Source organism: Patagioenas fasciata, chromosome 8, assembly GCF_037038585.1.
Source record: "Patagioenas fasciata isolate bPatFas1 chromosome 8, bPatFas1.hap1, whole genome shotgun sequence".
In the NCBI taxonomy this organism is placed as follows: Eukaryota; Metazoa; Chordata; class Aves; order Columbiformes; family Columbidae; genus Patagioenas; species Patagioenas fasciata.
In genome coordinates, this window is record NC_092527.1 from 6707722 (window position 1) to 6724657 (window position 16936).

At 46.6% G+C, this 16936-nt stretch overlaps 1 protein-coding gene across 8 annotated transcripts in view; it reads right to left on the reverse strand.

Moving 5' to 3' along the window:
- SGMS1 (sphingomyelin synthase 1) overlaps positions 1 to 16936 on the reverse strand; it is a 91738-nt gene that overhangs the window by 20488 nt on the left and 54314 nt on the right. For 2 of the 8 annotated variants that reach the window (XM_071811577.1, XM_071811579.1), the window contains exons 3-4: positions 14801 to 14973; positions 12859 to 13259 (exon numbers count right to left, since the gene is read on the reverse strand). The exons of 1 other annotated variant lie outside the window; for it this stretch is intronic. The gene's annotated coding sequence lies outside the window, so the exon portion shown is untranslated. Of the gene's footprint in view, positions 1 to 806; positions 911 to 4806; positions 5017 to 12858; positions 13260 to 14800; positions 14974 to 16936 lie in introns of those variants that run through there. 5 more of the 8 variants (XM_071811581.1, XM_071811580.1, XM_071811583.1 and 2 more) reach the window with 5 other exon arrangements.

The following is a 16936-nucleotide window of genomic DNA, read 5'->3' on the forward strand; positions in this document are numbered from 1 at the left end:
AACCTGATGACCCCTTTGCTTTCCCGCAGCTCTGTCTCCTTGTCCGACTTTCCTCCTTTCTCCTCCTCCTTCCTGGGGCTGGGAAGTAGTTATAGAAACCACCAAACACTCAGAGAAGGCTTCACCTGACCAGCAATCCCATCATGGGAGCAGTTGCTAAGCAAGGCTGTTTGTTTTGATGCTATGGAAATCCTGCTTGGGTGCTGGGGGTGGAGAGGATGAGGTAGAGGGGGCAGGTCCTGCCTTTGGTTTAACTCACAAACCATTTTTTCAGGTTGAAAAATCTCAAACGCAGGACAGGGATGACCCACATCTCATTCTGTACTGCACACCACAATTAATGTCTACATCCTAAAATAACACCTGCAACAGAAGGGGGATGGAGATTTGCAACAGGGAACCTACCTTCCAACTCCCTGTCCCTGCTGTGCAAGAAGGACGCAAATAACACCACAAAGTTCATTTACGCCAGGGGGAAAAAACCCAAACCCACAACTATTTTGCAACATTATCCTTGAGAGAAAGTGGCTTTGTGCTATTTCAGCCCTCCACACGTGTGAAAATACTGAAGGACCATCACAAACCCTTCCCTACACATAAACTGCTTTGACACCGGAATCTTAATTCTTCAGCAGGACTCAACCCGCCTGCCACACCAGTCGCCTCTTTGCAATTGTATTTGTGATTATTATTATATATATAAAGTAGGAACGTAAAATATGATACGGTAATATTCCATTATATGTTATATATAACATATAGGAACAACCGCCCCGCAGTCACCACAATACGGGTTGTGCTCGAACCTTACGCAGCCGGTTTGTGGAGCGACGCAACTCCAGTTTCTCCAGGCTCTGCGCTGGAGCTCCGGCCGTCATCTCCGACACGGCGAGAGGCAGATCCGTGCTCTTCCTCGGGATCTGGGTCAGGCAGAGCTGGAAATCAACCCCCGTGTCCTCATGTAACCCCTGAGCTAACGCCGGCACGGAAGAGCACAAAATCACATCGGCGTTCCTCCCAAAATTATCCAAACCTCCTTCTATTTATATGCGCGCAACAGGAGACCAGATGAAACACTAAAAAAAGCAAGAAAAGTGGTTTTTCCCCGCAACAATTAAGAGAGGATGGGGGGGTATAAGGATAAAAGCAAAAAAATAAGGAGAGAGACTCAACATTTGCAACATGCTCTGTAAATTAACTCAGCTAACCCAGTTCGGGATGATTCTTTTTAACCTGCGGTGAATACCTAGAAGTCGTTTCTTGTTAGAAAGTCAGATTTGTGCTGAGCCTCCAGGAACTTAAGCAGTAGCAAGAACTACAAGTAAAGAAAACCAAATACAAATAAATTAGTAAAACAGAAAGGGAAGTTTTGCCTAAGGAAACTGAGGACAGCATTGTGATGGATGGAAATCTGCCTCTAAAATGCAAACTCCGGTGTATTTTGCCAAACCAGCCATGCAGGTTGGGAAAAAGAAAGCCAGATGAAACTACGGTGAGAAATCGACCATCAATGAAGGTTTAAATCAATTCGCTGCCGTATTTGTTTAATATTTGGGTTGGTCGCTGGCCATGTATTAGGCAGCATCCAGACATCTGTTGCCTTCAAACCGCCCTGCCCTGAGTTTTGACTGAAGCAAGAGGAAACTGAGTTCACACACTCAGAATCCCAGGGCAGAATAATGTTTCCATATTTCATTAGCAATATAAATATTTTATTTCAAACACACTACTTTTGAAACCCAGCACAGAGGCAGATCAAAAAGACTCTAAGAGCTGAAATATAAATATCTATATATCTTCATATCTTCATGCAAGATGCATTTCAGCCGTTACTATTCATAAACTCCCTCACAAGGCACACCATGGACATCATTAATTTGCAATGCTATTACCCTTGTAAAACAAAACAATTCCTGGGTTTGTCTTTATTACTTTCTCCTCATCTAACACATACTGATCCCTGTTCTGGAAGGCCAAACAGCACAAATACTCAGGACTATTTCTGGTAGAAATAATCCTAAACCAATGTTTTGAACACATATTCTTCCTTTTTTCAGCAATATCTGTTCATAAATCAAATATTTCAATCTGGAAGATGTATATTTGTAGAAAGGAGAGGAAGACTCTAATTGTGCATTTGGCCTAGAATAACCAGAAACACAGGAAAGGCTAGAAAAAGGGGAAAAGACAATCAAATAGGCATTTTTGATTGCCAATTATTTCAAGATCGTTGCTTAGTGGTTCAGGACTTGTGCCGCTGCCACCGAATGCGACACTTTGATGCTGTGACAAGTTCCAAATGTCAGAATTCAGATGGCAGAAATCCAAGCTATTCCTTCATCCCAGCACAGTAAAGTGGCTTCATCTCTGTGTCAGGTTCCAGATCTTATCGCCATCCACCGTCCATACTCCCATCTCCGTCCGTCCCTCCCATGGAATATCCTCCAACACTGGCAAATCCTACTTAAATCTCCCTTCTGGCATTGAACCGCAAAAACAGGTATGCACACAAAGAGCCTCTCAAAACATTACGTGTTCCTAACCTACTTAATTGCCAGATAGTTGATTTAAAAACCAACATTGAAAACACACTTGCTTTCGGACTGACTGTGTGTACCCCCAGGTCTCAGTCAAACCATCTCCAAGACCACAAGCAGAACATTATAAAATCATTTTGGTTAAAGGAGACCTTTAGGGTCATCCAACCCTAACCTAAATCTAAACACTAAATCATGGCCCGAAGAGTCTCAAAGTCTGCAAAATACTTAGTGTTTTAAATATTCACACGCTGAACTGGTTGGTTTTGAACGTGTCGATTAAATCAGTTCAAAAAGAAACCTGTAATTCCAGCCAGAGAGCATGTCAGCTCGAGGTACTGCGTAAGGACAAGCCTGCATTCATGTCATGGAAATCAGGCTAACGTTTAAAAATAGTATTTAATGAAAACAATATTTCAGCTCACAAACTCCTGAGAACGCTACCTACTCATAGCCCATAAAACTTCTGCAAAATGACTCAAGATAGAGCACAGAGCTCGGTCAGTAGTTCGCTCACCCTTCACGAGCAGAAATAATGAAGAATACTCAAATCAGATGGTTCTTGGGGTGGCTGTTCACGCGACACGTCCCTCCAGGCTGGCTCGGACAGACGGAGATGGGGTTCTCAGGGACATGGGTGGGTTATGGTTGGACTCAATGATCTTGAGGGTCTTTTCCAACCAAAATGATTCTGTGATTCTACCGCCAGCACACGATGTCCAGTTTCTGGCACTGTGCAGAACTGTACGACACTCTCCTTAAAAATCCATATCTCCTTTCATTAAATTGTACATTAGGCAGAAGGAGTTGCTGGCTTGTAGCACAGCACGGGATGTAATGTCATTTCCCCGAGCCATCCAACACAAGCGTCCCCAGGGAACATTGCGGCACGAGCGCCATGTCGGCCACGAACAACCGCAGCTCCCTGCGGTGAAACATCCCCACACTGCCCACAGCAAACACGTCTAATCAATTAAAGGATGCCTGTCACTGCAAAAGGATCACTGAACCACTTGCCTGCAAAATAAAAGAGTGTAGCTCCTGTTACACAAATATCATGCAATAAGGAGAACGAGCAGCAGCAAGATAACTGCAGAAACCCCACAGCACAATTCTCCTTCCAGCCACAGAAAGAGGGACCCAAATAAATTGTAAGGAAGGAGAAAAGAGAAACAAAAAGAAAGAGGGAGAAGGAGAGAAGGCGAGGGAGAAGGAGAGAAGGCGAGGGAGAAGGAGAGAAGGCGAGGGAGAAGGAGAGAAGGCGAGGGAGAAGGAGAGAAGGCGAGGGAGAAGGAGAGAAGGCGAGGGAGAAGGAGAGAAGGCGAGGGAGAAGGAGAGAAGGCGAGGGAGAAGGAGAGAAGGCGAGGGAGAAGGAGAGAAGGCGAGGGAGAAGGAGAGAAGGCGAGGGAGAAGGAGAGAAGGCGAGGGAGAAGGAGAGAAGGCGAGGGAGAAGGAGAGAAGGCGAGGGAGAAGGAGAGAAGGCGAGGGAGAAGGAGAGAAGGCGAGGGAGAAGGAGAGAAGGCGAGGGAGAAGAGTTTAAATCTGTGGTCACACAGCCACCATAGCTTTCTGCGAGCAGATGGGTGAAGCTCAGATTAGCCAGGCATTAACAAAGGCAAGACAGTCATGCTGATGAGGTGCAGCCTGAAAACAGCTCAATCCCGATCTGCCCCGCCGAGCAATGCTCTCCTCTCCCTCTCCCTCTCCTCGATAGATTGGTGTTGGCCATGAAGTCACGGCTCTGCTGGGGAAGGACAAGAGAAGCCGAGCACAGCTGGAAAAAGCTGCTAATGCTGAAGCTAAAAGATGAATGGCAGAGTAGACAACAAAGCAGCAGTCACACGGGAGAGTGAAATACTCCTTTAAACCAAGATGCAAAAGGCTGGCTGGGAATATGCCCAGAAGATGTGCTCTCTAGAGATGCCCAGTAGGATGCGGTTTTCCCCCTGCGTACCCGAGCGAGCGAGCAACACCAGGGGGTCGCAGTGCCACTGATGTTTCTAACACGCAGGGGCTGATTGCTGCTTGGATGTTACCGTACACTGGAAACTCATCCAACACGGAGCCCTCAAGAGCAGCACTCCAGTAAAACCCCGTCCAGCCAGCTCGCGACAGGCTCCGTGACCACGCAGCTCTCCCTCAAAGCCTGGGAAACGTATATGTGCCTCCTAAACACGTTTGTAAACAGAATATTTTAAATACATTCATAAACAGGATAATGTAATGGTAAACAGAACGTTTGAAGAGTACAAAGCAAATAGGGGCCAACCTGACACAGGTGCTGCTTTGCCTGCCCGTCCCATGGGCAGACTTGCTCTACAGGACTATCCTTGAACATCCGACGTACATCTCGTATGTAAATCCTAACACCGTCAAGATCTTCTAAGCCCGATAAAAATCATCTTCCGTGTAGGAAAGATCATGAACATCAATCCTCTGGTAACGGCGGCGCTTCTCCTGGACGCTGTTGCAATGACTACTGATGGAAAAAAATAAAGCACTATTTTGGAAACTATAAGATCAAGTGCTGTAAAGTGTTATTAAACAGTCACTGTAATTTGCCTTTTTTAAAGTTTTTTAATTTTATTTTGTTTGGGTGCTTTTGTGGCAGTGAAGGTGGAGTTGCAGCATTACCAGAACATAAATACACATGAAACGTGCTTTTAAAAGCAAGTATACTGTCATCTGTCCTTAGGCACTCCGAAACCTTTTCACTCTGGCTGAAAATAACCATGTTCACAAATATTTCATGTGGGTGAGGGGCTAAGAGTACTGTGGCGGAAATCCTGATGAAATATGCAGCTCACCCTACGCGGCACCACAACAACACTGAGAAAAAGAGTCCTGCGATAGGTTTTATTTTATGTCATCAGTGAAACAATGCGGGGAGTTGATTTCATTTGATCCTGAGACACACCGCACCAGGCCCCAAATCAGGAAACTTGCATTTCCTTACTTCACTAAAAGCCAGTTTTTGCCAAGTAACCAATTTCCTTACACTCTTTATTAAATAAAATATGAAGGGCAGGTGGAGACATAAAATATAAATGTATATACGTCCACAAGCAGCAGGGCCTGTTACTGTAGATGCTGCCTAAATCATTGAGGACAACGGGACTTACGTACCCTGAGGGAGGGCAGAGGCTGCAGGGTCGCTTAGCAGGCAAGGAAGTTTTATATTAACAAGTGTTGCATTTATATTCGCCTAGAAATAGCAGGAACCACTTTGGTTCATGTACTATTTAGTCAGGCCAAAGGGGTGAAAGGCAGAAGCAAAGCTCAGGACGAACAACCCACGATTTCAATCTGCACCAAATATCAAACTTGCAATGTGATGGCAGGACACTCATGGGTTTGGGAATGAAGCCAGAATGGCTGAAACCATCCTTCTGCCACATTTCTCTGCCTGAAGATGTGCCAGCAGCCAGGAGCTGCCCTACCAAACGCCATCACTGCGCCTGTTTGCCACCACTTCGTCACGCAGGTGAACACACACACAATGCCTTTACAGTCTCAGGTGTTTGCAGTTACAAGTATCTCTTTAGCGAATTGCCCCGGGAGTCATAGCTACCTATGGAAGACTTGCCCCTAATCACTGCCACCTGCTTTTTCTTAATTATCTCTATTTCAGGCAGCCAGAATGCACATCTTTCTTGTTTTTGCAGTGTTTGACCCAAAAGGCCCAGCAGCTTTCAAATAACCAGCGGTTGGCACCTCAACGTTCTGTCTCAAAAACCATGTATCTAGTTGAAAACCGCCTTTCACCTTGAAAATTAGGATGTGGCCCTAAAGTACTTTCAGTCTACATTTTTACTACTCCATAATTGCAAAGAAGCCTTGATGTGGCCTTTAACTTACAGGCAGATGAACGGGTTTGGGATGAAGACCATGCTGAGTTGTATGTGCAACTTCTCCGGGACAGGACACGTGAAACTCCACGACTGCAGGGCTCAGGGCTTTTAGGGACTCCCTCCTACTCTTTCCCACCACACAGGACTCTACAGCTCAGCAGGTCCCTGCTGAAGCTCCAGAACCAGCAGGTTTGCCCCAAGCGTGGGGAAAACCCGCAGCCACGCATCAGCTCGCGGCTTCCTCCTCCCTCAATTATTCAGAGCTTCAACAGAACTGAAAGCCACCTTTATACCCAAAGCAATTTCTGAGTTTAAAATCACCTCTGCGTACCTATTTCAAAAGGTAGTTATAGACAGGAGTTCTTCCTTATTTCAAAGCTCTGCATAAAGGTGGATTTACCGATGCAGACCCAGGATTCATCAGTAGAGTAAGCTGTAAAAGACCAAGCGTTTTGTGCTGGAATCTAGCGAAATTTTCACACTTAAAACAATCTCCCCAGGGAAGTGGTGGATTCCCCAGCACTGGACACTTTTAAGATTCAGCTTGACAGGGTGCTGGGTCAGCTTGTCTAGACCGGGTTTGTGCCATGAAAGGTTGAACCAGACAATCCTTGTGGTCCCTTCCAGCCTATGAAAATCAGGGAGAATAATTAGGAGTATTTATTCCAAAGCGAAACGTAGACAAAAAAACCCAGTCTGGGTGTTTGTGTCTTTTGGAGCTTTGGTTTATTTTTGCCATCACCATCTGCTCCTTCCTCCCTCTTCTCCTCCACCCTCTGCAGCTGCTTCCAGCCCCACATGTGAGACCCCCAGCCAAGTGGCACACGCTCCAGATTAAAGGTCAACAGGCTAGAGATGGAGAGGTTGCCAAAACCACCACCCAAAGGAGAGGGTGGAATATTTGAGATAACTTTGTGCCAGAGGAGCAGCAGCGCCAGCAGCCCAAGGAGCCCCAGCAGCCGCCTCCTCTTCCTCCTCCCCTTCCAAGGGGTTTGAAAAAGGAGGAGAATCAGCCTGAAAGGATCCCGAGGACTGTAAATAAATTACAGCCCCGTTCATCAATTAGCTCTGGCTGCACTGAAATGAAAGCCACAGCAGGCCCTGTAATCACTCCAAATAAACCCCTCTGTTGGGATCGCGCCTGTGCCGACAGCTCAATTACGCCTGGAAAGACCGTTGCAGAACATTAAACATTAACAAAAGTCTGAGCCTGTGTTACTTTTCCTCCAGATAAATCTAATTCAGTAACTGAGTGGTTTTAGCTTAAATAACCCTGAATTATTGGATCAATTCTTTTCCCACCTTTCTCTCACAAGTTGCAAAAGCTAGGCCACCGCATACAGGGAAAATGTTTGCAAACATTCCCTTTGCTGGACAGTTATATTTTTATTATACAGGGAAGATATTTTGATCATTTAAGAATATATATGGTTTGGGAGAGGATTGTTTATATAAATGTAGTAGCTCAGAAAGCAAAACAGGGACAAACTGCTCTCCTGGGCTTACCCTGAGCTCTCTAAAAGAGCTTCTTCAGCTCCCTAAAATCCCGTTGCAAATTAACAGATCCACAGCTTATGTTTCCTGAAACGGCAAGAACCGCCAAGACGAAGAAAACCTCAAACGCAGTAAAATGTCGCTTCATTTCTCACTTTGCTTTTGCAATATATTATTTTATACGTATCATTTCACAGCGTCAAGTTTAACAGGCCCAGAGACACCTTCGCCGTGGGAAGTGTCTCTCCATTGCCTCTCTGCAATCGTAATAACAGATAAACCAAGTCTCTCCAGGCTTGCCCAGCTCAGATCTTTGCTGTTCTAAGCCATGCAAGCGGATTTCAGAAGGCCGAACAATGTCAGGATTCAGGTAGGATTTAGGTGTGACTAGTTTAGAACAGACAAACCAACGGCCCCAAAGAAACGCACATGGCTGAGATGAAAAGAGAAAACTGCAAAGCACAAAAGGAGTTGGGAATAATAAACGAAAAACCAAGCGAGCTGGGAAGACCCAAAACCTAAAATCAGAGTTGTACCAAAACTAACCAGCAGGTGGTCTTGTTCCTAAATCCTCCTTATCCGTGACGTTTAATACCAATCCCAAAGCAGCAACTTCCCCAGTATAAATAAACAGGATCTAACCGGGTTCAACTTCACAGTTCTTAACAATCAATGGAGTCTAACACTGTCAGCATTCTCACTGGGGAAAAATCTGCTTGATCTTTCTTGATCTTTTAAATTTACAAGAAAGCAGTGTTTTATATATACATATATATATATATATACACACACATATACGCGCATATATATATATATATATGTGTGTGTGTGTGTGTGTTTGTGTGTATGTCACTGGGACCAAGGAATTTTTACTCCTGGTTATGAACTGCAGCCCAGTAAAAAGGGAGAAAGCACGCTGAAGCATTTTGAAACATAACTGAGTGAAATTACCTGCTTGTCTTGTCCAGAGGCCGAAAGAGTAACTTCAGTTCTTAAACGTCCTTTTAAAACATTAAACAATTCCAGTTTCACAAACTGAGTGGTAAAATTTCACTTGATACTGAATTCCACCAAGCTCTGAAAATGCTTACACTACAGTTTATATCTATAGCCTCTTGAAGTGTCATGTTATAACCAAGCAAGACCTTTACAATTACTAAGTGAAATTAAGTCTGCTGTATTTTTTAATGTGTTGGGGGTTTAAGTATTATTTTTCTTTTTCCATCTACTCAAACTCTCCCCATTAACTATCAGAATACGAATGATTCAAACAGCATTGTAAATGCTCTTAACTTGGGCAGAGTCACCTGAATGAGCTCAGCTCCAGTTGGAAACAGCAGCATCTGTGCTGTAATTCTGATTTTAAACCTGAGCTGAGCAGGTGGGAGAGCTCACGTTACCAATGCCAAGCACTGGAGCTGTTTACCTGAACCCAGCTCCAGTCCCTGCACACCTGACTCGGGTTATTTGCACCAGAAGAACCCAACAAGCCTTTTCTGCGAGGCATCCCCTCTCTCCTGCCCTGTGTCCCCATCCTCCTCTCTGGCGCTTGGGTGACTGCGTGGTTTTCTGCTGGGCTGGGTTGAGCAGTCACATCAGGATAAGCGAGTCCTTCACCTTTCGGTGGCAGCAGCGAGTTGTCCGAGCAGCTGGGCTCTATGTTGAAACCATACCTCGAGTTTCCTAATCCGCCTTTCTATTTTTAAAACCCCTGTCATTTCCCCCCCGCCTTCTCTGCCATGCAGACAGCTGCAGCAAGCGGCTGGAGACACCTGAGTGCTCCAGAGGCCAAAAAGCTCATCCACAGGTTGGCAGAAAGTACCCAAGGGGCAGGAGAGACTCTCAGACACGAGGAACAGGGCTGTCATCCTTTTCCCTGTCCCACATGGCTCGATGGCTCTTTCTGAACTGGGTGTCTAAAGGCCTGCCACCTCCTGGCTCCCGTAAACCAGCTGAGATCCCCATCTCACCCCTAAAAGCTCCAAGATGAGAGGCTTAAGCAAAGATTCAGAGCGTGGATCTGCTTCTGTGCTGAGCTGCCCAGGGCAGAGATGGAGGGACCGCTCCTGCCTTCTGCAAGCCAGCCTTACCATTTTATACAGAGCTCTAACTGGGATGTCCCCAGTACAGAGAGCTCCTGCAACAAACTCACATCTCTCATGGAAAGGTTTGGATTCATCTTCTCCTCCAGGTTTGGATATCTCCCACTTCAGGCACTTGGTATTAGGTGTAACACAGACACACGGCAAACTCTTGAGATCTCTCCTCACGTAGTAGAACAGCTTTAAAAAGCTCAGCTTTAAAAAGTTAATGTGCAGCCACCCTGTAAAGGTAGCCAAGCAAAAAGGGCACTTTCCTCAGCAGCAAGAGCAGTTTTGAGCTTTCACAGCCGGATGGAAGGCCAGGGACACGGAGTACAGGCTGTGCAAGGTGCTGAGCCCCCTGGAACAGCATCAGTCATAGAATCATGGAAAAGACCCTCAAGATCATCAGGTCCAACCATAACCCAGCCCTGGCACTGCCCCATGTCCCTGAGAACCTCATATCCATCTGTCCAACCCTCCAGGGATGGTGACTCCAGCACTGCCCTGGGCAGCCTGTTCCAATGCCCCACAGCCCTTTGGGGAAGAAATTGTTCCCCAGATCCAACCTCAACCTCCCCTGGCAAAACTTGAGGCCGTTTCCTCTGCTCCTGGCGCTTGTTCCTGGGGAGCAGAGCCCGACCCCCCCTGGCTCCAAGCTCCTTTCAGGCAGTTCAGAGATCAGAAGGTCTCTCCTGAGCCAACTCATCCCCACCATCCAACTCCCACCCATTGGGCTGGGGCAGATGGAACCCTCAGGGCTTTCCCAAACCCACAGGGATGGAAGGGAGACGTGATCTGGAGCTCAGGGAGAGAACAGGGACACTCACAGGCTTTTGAGATAGGCTTCTGGGTTTTTTCTTTTCTAAAGTGAGGTCCAGGTTCCTGTGCTCTCAAAGGTCTTATTAGGTCCAGGTATCTCCAGCAAGAAAACTGAAAATCTCCTTGTAGGACCAAGCAGACCTTTGGCAGCAAACAGCCAGCACCTAAAGCACACAGCTTAGTGGGGACAAGGCACAACTCTAATGCCAATTCAGGAAGCTTAAGGGTTTAGCTGGAAGTTTTGAGTCATGCTCTTAGATCCGAGCAACTAGAATAGCTTAAGCCACTCTTGAGCTGAGCACTTTTTCTCTTACTCAAACAAGAGCTGCAAACATTGCAAACGAAGCTACTTCTGCTTCCTCGTATAATGTGCTTTCATATGCTATGTATTTTCTATACTTCAAGTTACTCACACAAAATAGGCAACCATGATCGATCAAAACTCAAAAGAAATGCAGACAGGACTCCACAGTTTATAAGTATCAAATGCCTCAGAGAAATCCATTTCTTACATGTATACGAAACCCAAAGTCAGGCAAAGCAGAAGTCTGGTTTGGATTTAAGACCCACAGCAAACCTTCCCAGCTCAAGGAGATTCAACTCACAGGATGCCAGGAAACAAAAGCAAAACAGCCCACTAGCCATAAACCCATTGAAAATTAAGTTTCATTAACGAGCTACAGTATTTACAGGTAGGTAAGCGGCAGGAACAGACGTGATTCAGCAATCGCCAGGCTGCTCTTTCAGCAACGTGCTTTATTCTTTGTGCCTCGGGAGGTCTTCTCCCTTCCCTGATCCACTGGACTACATCACTTTATTAACCAGAACAGAAAGCACGACACACCCGCACACAAAACCAAGATCTGCATGTAACTTTACTTCTTACCTCCTGGAAAAAAAGGAGTTTCAGGGGTGAGAAACGTCTTAAGAAGCTTTAAGCAATGCTGGGACCGCGTGTTAACGATTTACCTGATGGTGCTGTGAGCAGGTAGTTGATAAGCGTGTTTTGTTATGGTTTACCTTCCTGCCTTTGCCTGCGTAACCACATCAACTCACAAATAAGATAGGTATGGTAATACTTGACCAGACAAAAAGAATTTAGGGCCCCTTCTCAAAGCTCGCTCATCCCATCCTGCTTTCAAACAAACAAACAAAACCCATAGCTTTTTATATATATACACACACAGAACAGAGCCCAATCCCTGCAGTAACTCTTCATGCATGCTTAAGTGTGTATATAAACACAAATATATATTATATATATATATAAATAAACACACAGAGAGATGAGCTACTGCAGGCGTAGCTTTTCTAGTTTCTTACCCAAAAGTCAAGTAAAAAACCCCAACTTTTCAACTCATCGTGATAAATCTATTAGAAAGGTTCCAGATTAAAGCACTCGGTTCAAAAAAAGAGATTTACAATGATATAAAAGGTGGCTCTGCCAGAAACTCACAAATAGGATCACATACCGTAGAAAGACTCAGCTGCTTGTCTGCCTTAAGACCCAGCTTACGGATAAAGTTCTATTTATTCCTCTTTCTGACGCACGTTCAGTTCACAGAGAGGATTTCTAGGGTTTCCCTGTGACTCACCGCTCTCCTCTATAGAGCCAGGGGCACCCTCCTGTACAGCCAAACTCGCATGGTTTTGGGCAGTGGGTGACACCGCGACACACGCAGAGCGGCCCAGTCGCACGGCACCGCCTCTTCCTCTGTACAGCTGCCAAAAAACTCACATAAAATCTTAACTACGCTCTTGTTCTTACTGTTCCATGTAAACACTCGCTGTAATTGCCATGGGGATATTTGGCAGCGATTAAGGAGGGGGATGCGGGTGGGAAAGTGTCCAGGATGGCGAAGGGGACAGCGGCTTGTCCCTGACTTTTACTTTGTGCAAACAAGCGCCGCTGCCACGGTGGTGTAACGCCGATCACCTTGTACCTACAAACCAACCCTCCAAACCCAGAAACCACGGAGGGACTCCGCCGTGCCCAGGGCGAGAGACGGACCCGTTGGACGGAAACACGCCAGATCCTGGACTCAATTTGTGGGGACAAGCCAGGGTACTCACCCGCAGGTCAAGCAGCCAACTTGTCCTCTCCCAGTCGCAAACCAAAGCGTTCCCCAATCCCTCCGCCGCTACGGGCTCCCGGACCCGAGGACCTCGCTGGCGTCTCCTTCGCCAGCCAAACTTCCTTCAAATTAGAAGTTGTTGCCGTTCAACTTCCCCGCGACGCCAGGGTTTCTCTCCCCTCCGCTCGCTGGCCCCGCGGAGCTGAGGAGGAGAATTTTCACTGCTGTTCCCTCCCAGCCACGCTGTCTCGCCCCGCCGAGTGCGTCAGCAGCGGCAAGAGGAGGAGACGGAGGAGGAGGAGGAGGAGGAGGGACGGGAGCTCCAGCCCGGCTGTGTTTTCCTACGGCAGCTGCTGTAGCGCCTCGTGGCAGCTCTGGGTTCTACCAGCAAAAGAACAGCTAAAGCAGGGGAGATAACATAATCATATAAATTCAAGTCTATCTACGTGTGCAAGTAACCCAAAGCAAAGTCTCGCATTAATATTACTTTTGAAAGACTCGGGGTGACACTGCGGAGCTGAAAGAGTCAGCGCTGGGAGGAAGGATTCATTTTTCCAATATATATAAAAGCACCAGATGTGAAGTCCTACCCTAACAAATAAATAATCCACAAGAAAAAAGGTCATATTTCACCATGCTAAAAACAAAGTGAAACAACGAAATCCCCAACCTTTCCATGAAGGTTTTGGCTCCATACCACCAGCAGCATCACTGGTCCTCAGGGACACACATCCAGCCATTATCTCATAACACAAACTGTCCAGGATTGAAATCAGAGGCATGTGAAGTGGTCTGCTTCCACTCCACAGATGAAATAACATGGAAGAAAACCCCTAATAAATAGCATTAATAAATAGCAGCATCAGGTTTGCCGAACTCCACCCCAGGAGGGGGATCCTGTTGCCAGTAATGCCGAGGAATCTGCAGAGCCACGTCAAAGAAATACAGGGTGGAGAAAGTACTTTCAGAAACCCTTCCACACTAATCTTGTCATAGAGAAAACAGGTAAGTTTAAGGAGTAGTTGGTTTGGGGTTTTTTAATAGCTATGTGCCCCTGGGCACAGCCCATCAGCCCTTGTTCCTAACACAGGTAGGCAACCACGTCTCAAATGCAATATGGTGTTCAGGATCAGCTCCTCCACCAAGTCCAGAAAGGCAAAAAACTCCATGGGTTTGTCACTGCCCTTCAAATACAGGTGAGGAGAGAGGCAGGGAGGGGGTTTTGAGCTCTGAACACAAGTCGGATGTCTGCAAGCACCAACTGAAGGAGAACACCCCGAGCGGCCTGTTGTGGCAGGGAGCCCAGCCAATTCCCCTGCCTCTAATTAATTTTTTAAAGCCTTTTTTGTCTGGAAGATCAACCAAAAAAAAGCACTTTGCTTAAATGGTCCAACTTCTTCCTTTTTCAAATATCTTTTCCCCTAATTCAAGAATTAAAAGCCGTATGGGCTCATCGTCCTTTTCCTGCAGATCGCTGTTAACATGGGAGCTGCCAGACCCCGGCTCAAGCAAACAAACCATCGGATTTGTTTTTCCACAGCTCTTTCTGGAAGGACTCTAACAGTTAAGCTGGGCCTCCAGCAGGCCGGTGAGTCAAGCTCAACTCAGTCCATTTTATTTAAAATCTGAGGAGAGATGGGAAATGTGGATTCGCCACTACCTGCCATGGGAATAACCTTCTCAGGGAAGTGGTTGATTCCCCAGCACTGGGCAGTTTAAAGGTTCAGCTGGACAGGGTGTTGGGCCAGCTTGTCTAGACTCGGCTTTTGCCACAAAAGGTTTGACTTTGTGGCCCCTTCCAAGCTGGTATTCTATGATTCTATGCCTTTTTTTCCAGGCATCTTTTAGTAATTGAGCTCCATAAAACTCGGATGCATCTGCCTAACCTCATCCCACTTTCTAGGAGGAATTCTGGAGTAGAACTGGTAATTACTCATTACCTGAAGATTTCTTAGATGTAATTCAATCAGTACCCGTTCTATAAATCTTTCCCATTGAGTATATAGAGGAGGAACTGAGGGATCAATTAGAAGGCACACAACAGGGTGCGGATTCCTTGTTACGCAGATGACTCTCATGTCTCCTTCGGGTCTCATGGGACAGCAGAAGTCACCTGGTGAGGACAGAGGCCAACTTAATAACTCACTTCTAACAATAAATGCATTCATATTTGACAAAAATGCTCTTTTATTATTCCAACCAATCTTATCTGCGCAATTTCTCCCCTCGGTGATGCAGGACCATATGGGTTCAGAGACCTCAAGGCACGCAAGGAAGCCAACCCTGTTTTCCCACGATGAGGTGGGGCCAGGAGGGAGAAGAGACGACAGCTTGACGAGTATTACAGGTCATGAAAAGTGGAGCTCTGGGAACACCTTTTCAACATGTTTAATTGTTACGCATTTAAATATTGCATATGTCCAGACAGATACAACTTAATACCCTGTGAAGCGCTAAACAAATGAAAACGAAACATAATAAACTTTTCCAAAGAGGTTTTTTTGGTGGTTTGTGGGGTTTTTTTCCCCTCCTACACACTTCACCCATGACAAATTTAGCCTAGGGGCTAAAAGAGATGACAGCCTGAACCGATTACATCGTTTTCTTTCTATAGGACTGAACATCTGGGAGTACTGCTCTCTGTTAAGCGGTTGTTGCTCTGCTTCACCTCCACCTTCCCAAATTAGGATGATAACAATCACCATAAAAACGCCTGAAGAAGAGAGACACCCATGGAGTGCTGACCTGTTTGCTTCTTCCCTCATCAGGACACGAGCTATGTGACCCAACGCTCCATTTGAGGTTGGAACTTAAGAGAAATAGCTACCACCGGGCTTTTGTACTAATGTTTCTTAGTAATTCAAGCACCACGCGCACTGGCGAGAGCACATCCTTCCAAAAGCCTTGCTGGGGAAAGGTCTTGCTCACCTCGACAGCTGCCTAAACATCAAAAAAAGTCACAATAAGCAGATTGCTGGAAGGGATCTGGATAGACTGGAAAAATGGGCCGATTCCAATGGGATGAAGTTGAACAAGGCCAAGAGCCAGGTCCTGCACTTTGGCCACAACAACCCCCTGCAGCGCTCCAGGCTGGCACAGAGTGGCTGGAGAGCAGTCAGGCAGAAAGGGACCTGGGGGCACTAATGGACGGGAAGCTCAACATGAGCCAACAGTGTGCCCAGGTGGCCAAGAAGGCCAATGGTGTCCTGTCCTGTATCCAAACCAGCGTGGTCAGCAGGACAAGGGCAGTGATCCTTCCCCTGTGCTCTGCATTGGGGAGGCCACACCTGGAGTATTGTGTTCAGTTCTGGGCCCCTCAGCTCAGGAAAGAGATTGAAGTGCTGGAGCGGGTCCAGAGAAGAGCAACAAGACTGGGGAAGGGACTTGAACACAAGCCCTATGGGGAGAGGCTGAGGGAGCTGGGCTTGTTCAGTCTGGAGCAGAGGAGGCTTAGAGGTGAGCTCAGCACTCTCTAGAACGACCTGAAGGGCAGTTCTAGCCAGGGGGGGATTGGGCTCTTCTCCCAGGCAGTCAGCAATAGGACAAGGGGGCATGGGCTTCAACTCTGCCAGGGGAAACTGAGGCTGGAGATGAGAAAGCAATTCTGTGCAGAGAGAGTGGTCAGGCATTGGAATGGCTGCCCAGGGAGGTGCTGGACTCACCGGCCCTGGAGGTTTTTAAACTGAGACTGGACATGGCACTTAGAGCCATGATCTGGTCAATGGACTGGAGTTGGACCAAAGGTTGGACTGGATGATCTCCGAGCTCTTTTCCAACCCAGTCCATTCTGTGTGATTCTGTGTGATTCTATATTGAGCTGCCTTTTCCCTTGCCCATCAGTAAAGAAATTCTATACATTAGCAGGTGAAATCCAGCACTGAAGGTGGCAAGTAAAGTCTAGTGCATATTAAAAAGAACCTAAATCTACTTTATTCACACCACCGAGCAAACTCAACCCCAAGGCCCAAGCACCGCAACCCAGATGAAGAAAATGAGCAACAACACTCACTCCAACCGAGCTGCGGGCAACGCCGAGAAACAGACAGCTTAGAGATACCAAACAGCTTTTGCGTAAG